The sequence below is a fragment of the Lolium rigidum genome, chromosome 3 (assembly GCF_022539505.1).
Source record: "Lolium rigidum isolate FL_2022 chromosome 3, APGP_CSIRO_Lrig_0.1, whole genome shotgun sequence".
NCBI lineage: Eukaryota > Viridiplantae > Streptophyta > Magnoliopsida > Poales > Poaceae > Lolium > Lolium rigidum.
This window is the reverse complement of record NC_061510.1, coordinates 34,763,558-34,769,684: the sequence shown is the minus strand read 5'-3', so window position 1 is coordinate 34,769,684 and position 6,127 is coordinate 34,763,558. Positions and strand designations below refer to the sequence as shown.

General features: G+C 48.8%; 1 pseudogene; it reads right to left on the bottom strand.

Annotated features, from left to right (window-relative positions):
• Positions 1 to 3,381: 3,381 nt before the first annotated feature.
• LOC124694638 lies at positions 3,382 to 5,613 on the bottom strand (annotated as a pseudogene).
• Between the last annotated feature and the right edge of the window lie 514 nt (positions 5,614 to 6,127).

The window sequence follows — 6,127 nt, the reverse complement described above, 5'->3', positions numbered from 1 at the left end:
ACGTTTACACTGGAGAGGTGTGGTGCCAAGAACGCCAACTACCGCCACAAAGGCATCACCTTATCCTTCGGTGACCACGCCACAAAGCTCAGCTCACACTCACTAAGCTATTGCCTTAAGGGTGGGAACCGAAAACTTTACACAATGTTGGGGCAATCTCCACAAGTCCATTGGGAGCTCCCAACAACCGACCATGAAGCTTTTACAACACTAAGCAAGATTCAAGGGCGGCTCCTTGCAACTAGTGTTCTGAGAACCAAGAGTAACAAATTCCTCGATGGAATGGGTGTGATAGCTAAAATCCCTTTGGTGAAAGTTTAGATCTACTGCTATTCCCTTCATTAACAAGAGGGCAACAATATTGATTGGCTAGGGAGGAAGATCTATGATATTTGACCATTGGAACAATGGAGGGGTGAGAGAGTGAAAATCACAACCTTCATTTGAAGAAAGACGGGTGATACGTCCAATTTGTATCACTATTTTATATCATAATTTGCTGTTATTCATTGATATATTTCATATTTGGAGATAATACTTATGTTATTTCATCTATTTTGCATGTTTCATGATTATTGGAGGATCGCGCACCGGAGTCAGGATTCTGCTGGAAAAAGCATCGTCAGAACGCAATATTTCGGAAGATCAACAATTGACGGGAATTACACGAAAAATCCTATTTTTCCGGATGACGAAGGGAGCCAGAAGGAGGAGCTGAGGAGGGCCGCCATGGGCCCCCCTCACAGGCCGGCGCGGGCCCTGCCCTGGCCGCGCCGCCCTGTGAGGAGGGGGCCCACAGCCCCCTCTCGCCTCCTTTTCTTCGCGTATGCCTTCGCCCCGAAAACCTAAGCTCGAGGGGTACGTCGCGAAGAGCCACAGCCGCCTCTGCGGGGCGGAGAACACCAGAGAGAAAAGAGCTCTCCGGCAGGCTGAGATCTGCCGGGAAATTTCCCTCCCGGAGGGGGAAATCGATGCCATCGTCACGGTCATCGAGCTGGACATCATCTCCATCACCATCACCATCATCTTCATCATCATCACCGCCGTCTCCACCGTTGCACCTCGTCACCGCTGTAACAATTTGGGTTTGATCTTGATTGTTTGATAGGGGAAACTCTCCCGGTGTTGATTTCTACTTGTTATTGATGCTATTGAGTGAAACCGTTGAACCAAGGTTTATGTTCAGATTGTTATTCATTATCATATCACCTCTGATCATGTTCCATATGATGTCTCGTGAGTAGTTCGTTTAGTTTTTGAGGACATGGGTTAAGTCTAAATGTTAGTAGTGAAATATGGTTGAGTAATATTCAATGTTATGATATTTAAGTTGTGGTGTTATTCTTCTAGTGGTGTCGTGTGAACGTCGACTACACAACACTTAGTATAATGTTTCTTTTGTGGAAGTGCCGTTCTTGAAACACCTTTTTTGCATTCGGTTGTAGCCTTTGGTGGTGGTAGTTCTTGGCTTCGTGCTTTTTTGTTGATGAGTTTCGCGGAGCTTTTTTTCTTTTGGCTATGTGGAATCTTGATGTTTTGACTAGTTCTAGAAATTATGCTGTTAGAAATTATGCTGCTGTAGAGGCCTCGTGCAATTGATATCTACTTGATATTAATATATTTGCTTTATTCGAAAAAAGGTAAATGTGTATATACTACTTCTAGAAAAAGAGTAGATTTGCCAGTGTAATGAAATAAAATATTAAATAACTAAAATGGTCTGAAAGAAAACAAGAAAAACTAAGCCCACTACTAGCATAGAATATTGTTTTCCATTCTTTTGGTTGAGTACAAAATTACATTTTATGAAACGGGTTCAGAGCAAAATTACGGTGACAAATTTGCTTAGGTTTCAGACTGTGTTCAGAACAGAAGCAAACTTTCTTATTTATTCTTAGACAAAGGGACATAATGATTAATGCCATCTACAAAAGAGAAACACACCCCAAATTTATATTCCAGTAAAATATAAAAAATACGAAGTCCAAACTTCTTCGAAATGTCAAGTCATAGTCGCGCTCCATTTCGTTCATAAAACATTTTTTTTTCGAAATGGGAGCATCGCCCCGGCCTCTGCATCAATAGATGCACACAGCTTTTATTAAAAGTTTTAAAATTTAGAATTCATACAACTCATGGATCACATAAAGTGTACACAAAGATTAACCAAAGGAAAACAAAAAGAATGAGTCTCTTAAGCATCTTGTAATCTTCTAGTAAGCTGCCAGCCATCCAGGTTGTAGATATCCCGAGCTACCATCTCCAGACGGATGCATCCAGAATCCATATGTGTACGTTGTGCCTCCGGCAGAAGGTAAGACCATTCGTGGATCCAATGTGTAACCATACAGATAACCTGTAAAAAATGAGAGTTCGTACTCTTGTTAAAAATAATGTCATTACGGCAATTCCATATAGCCCACATCAAAGCACAAATACCCGTTCGGATTTGTTCTTTGGACCTTTTGTCGACTCCATTTAGCCAATTTCCAAACATATTCGTAACATTGGCCGGCGGAGGGATATTAAAAGTAAATTGAATGGTTCTCCAAATAAGCTTAGCGAAGGGACAATCGAAAAATAAATGATTTATTGATTCATTAGCATCACAAAAGGCACATTTTTTACATCCATTCCAGTTCCGTTTAGCAAGGTTGTCTTTCGTAAGAATCACTTTTTTATAAAGAAACCACATGAAAATCTTAATCTTCACTGGTACCTTTATTTTCCAAATATATTTGCGCAAGAAAACCGTATGACCGTTCATTATATCCGCATACATAGATTTGACCGAAAAGATACCGGAAGTTGTTAATTTCCAAACAAAAATATCCGGATCTGCCGACAAGTTGATCCTAATTAGGCGTTGTAAAAGAAGTAGCCAAACATCCATTCTATCATTAGATAAATTCCTTCTGAATTCGATATTCAGCGGATTACCTATTAAAACATCCGATACCAAAACATTTCTCCGGCGTACGATATTATATAACGAAGGGAATTGTTCAGCTAATGGTCGGTCACCTAACCATGTGTCTTCCCAGAAACGCGTACTTTGACCATTTCCAACCGTAAAAGAACCTCGGGAGAAAAACTCGTCTTTAACTCCCATAAGCCCTTTCCAGAAAGGGGAATCAGTGGGTTTAGCTGTCACTTGTGAGAGCGTTTGAGTTCAGAGGTATTTGTTATGCAGCAACTCTTGCCATAGCCCTTCCTCGTTTAAGAGTTTAAACAACCACTTGCTGAGTAAACATCTATTTTTGATATCTAATACCTCCACACCGAAACCCCCTTGATCTTTAGGTCGATAAATAATATTCCATTTAGTTAACCGATATTTACGCTTATGCTCATCATAAAACATGGCTGCTGGTAAGCTGGTTATGTCTTCCTCATCCTTTTGACATCCGGGTCAGAGCTCTGTGCGTCTTCTCCAGCCTTGAGATGCTGCTGCTGCTGCTGCATCAGCAGTTGCTGCTGATATTGTTGTTGTTGCTGCTGCCGCATCAGATGCCGTTGCTGCTGCAGTTGCTGCCGCTGCTGTGGTATTAACAGCTCCTCACGCTGCTGCTGCTGTTGATGCCACTGCTGCAGCTCCTCAAGCCGCCGCCGCTGCTGCTGCCGTCCTTGCTCGGCCGACACCTCCCTCGACCGCAGAAGCATCGCGCGCATGGCCGGCGTCGCGTACGACAACATCACAGGACGATGCTGCGCCTGCATCATCTGGCTCGAATTGGCGCGCTGCTGCAGATGCGCTCATGCCAGCGAGCATGTACACCCGCCCTGACTGCGCGTAGTTCTGCCGGCTCGCCACGCGAATGCGCATCTCCCGCAGCTCGGCACCCAGCGACACGACCACTGCGTCGCCGTCCCCTGACTGCGCTACCGCAAGCTGCCGGTTCTCCAGTATCTCCACCGCCTCCTGGTACGCGCCCCGCTCCGCCGCCGCCCTCGCCGCCGCCCTCGCCGCCGCGATGTCCTCTGCCGCCTCCACCCGCACACGCTCCCGCTCCACCTCCTCGACCGCTCCGCGTCCCCCACTTCCTCCGGCCTTGCCACCACCGCGTCCTCCGCCGTCACGCTCACGTCCCCACCGGTCGCCGCGTCTCTGTAGCTGCAGACCACTTTCACCAGAGTGGTGTCCCCGCTCGTCCCTTCGGTTCTTGGCACGGCCAGGAACATCAAGAAGCGCCTCTCCTCGTCGGCGTAGAGCTCCCCAACATGTACCGAGGCAGCGTGGCCATCCTCGTCGACGCGGCTCTCATAACGGTCGGACTTGACCGAGATGATACGGACCCCCGGATGCACGCACGTGGCGTCAATGCGCGCCTCCTGGACCACGACGGAGAGCAGCCCGCCGATGCACTGCGCGAACGCATCCTGGATCACCGCCTCGTTCTCGATGAACGAGAATCTGCCGCCTGTCGCCTCGACGATCACGTGCATCGCCGCCGCGTCGTGGTCGTTGCCGAATCCGAACGTGTGGATCGGCGCTGACCACGCACCGCCGGTACGCAGAAAGGAGGGTGGGACGAGCGCCTCGTAGTTGGCCTCGCCGTACCGTCGTCTCACCATGGTGTATGTGTCCTGTCCATCGGAGAGGAGCACGACGCTGGAGACGGCGTTGCTGTGTCGGCGCTTGTCGAGCACCTTTGCGGCCGTCCGGAGCCCCTCGGCGATGTTGGTGCCGCCGCGCGCCGCGAGCGAGTGCACGGCGCTGACGCAAGAAGCTTTCCCAGCGTCCGTCATGCGCGCGAGCCTGGTCACGCGGCGCGCCTCGGAGGAGAAGGACACGACGGAGAGGCGGTCGGCAGGACCAAGGTTGTCGATGACGAACCGCATGGCCTGCTTCAGCAGTGCCAGCTTGTGCCCGCTCATGCTGCCGCTCACGTCCAGCACCGTGACGAGGTCCAGTGGCGCCCGTGGTTGCACGTCGCTCGCGGCTCCACCGTCGGCTATCCCGGGAGCCTTAACGTGCACGAGCAGGGCGAAGTTTTCGCTGGACGAGTCCCTGGCGACGGCCGAATACTCGGTGTGCGTCTTGACGACTAGTACTCCGTCAGATGATGCACCTGCCGGAGGTGGTGCCCGGCTGTCGGTCGCCGCAGAGGGCGGCTCCACCTGCTCGTCGTCATCAAAGACGATGACGACTGGCTCGACGGGATGGGTGCGCGGCTGCAGGATATGCGCGGGCGGCGGCGGTGCAACTGGCGTGGGTCGGACGAACGGCAGATCGCGCCACTGCTCGTTGCAGAGCGAGCAGACGAGGTTGCCGTGCGCGACGCTGGTGCAGATGCAGCTGAAGTGGAACGTGTGGGAGCACTCCGCCGTGAAGGTGGCCTGCCCATCACCGGCGGCCATGCCGCCGCGGCAGATGGCGCAAGGATTTGTCTAAGCACAAACAAAACATTGACAGTCTTTAATTCAGGAATCGATGATGAACACACACAAAAATGGCAATTTCCAGTATTTTACACCAAAGTAACTAGCACTAGCAAAATTTCGGGTCATTTGCATCTAGTCTAGGTAATAAGATCTAAGCGAATCGATTTACAGAAGGAGTACAAAAAATAAAGGGAGGAAGAATTGCTTTACCTGGTCAGTGCCTTCCATCTGTGCAAGCTGCTTGATGGAAATTGATACGAACAAGTTAGCAGGGTAGCAGTGATACTTCGTCTGGAAGGGAACTATAGTTAGCAGGAGTATAAAATGATCCAGATGCTTCCTCTGGAAGGGAACTATAGATGCCGCGTCGTCCTTGACCCTGAGTCAAATTCCCGAATTAATACTTTTTTTCGGGTGCAATTCCTGAATAATACTACTACTTGCTGAATTCTCAGAACATGTCTTCGGGCATTAAGTCGTTGACATGTACCACACTAAGACTACTTCCTCCAATAAGTGCATTTCTACCTTTGACAAAAGTTAACCTTATCGATGTTTGATTAACTTTGTAGATATAAATACCTACATATATGATGTCAAATTGGTATATATAAAGCTGATTAAAATTAAATAAGTTTGACCCTGAGACTCGACCTTCCGTTGATATCGAGCGTGCGACCTTAGGTATATCTGTCTTCTCGGCTATGAACGTTGAGTGCTCCTTAGCCCTTGGTTCATGCGG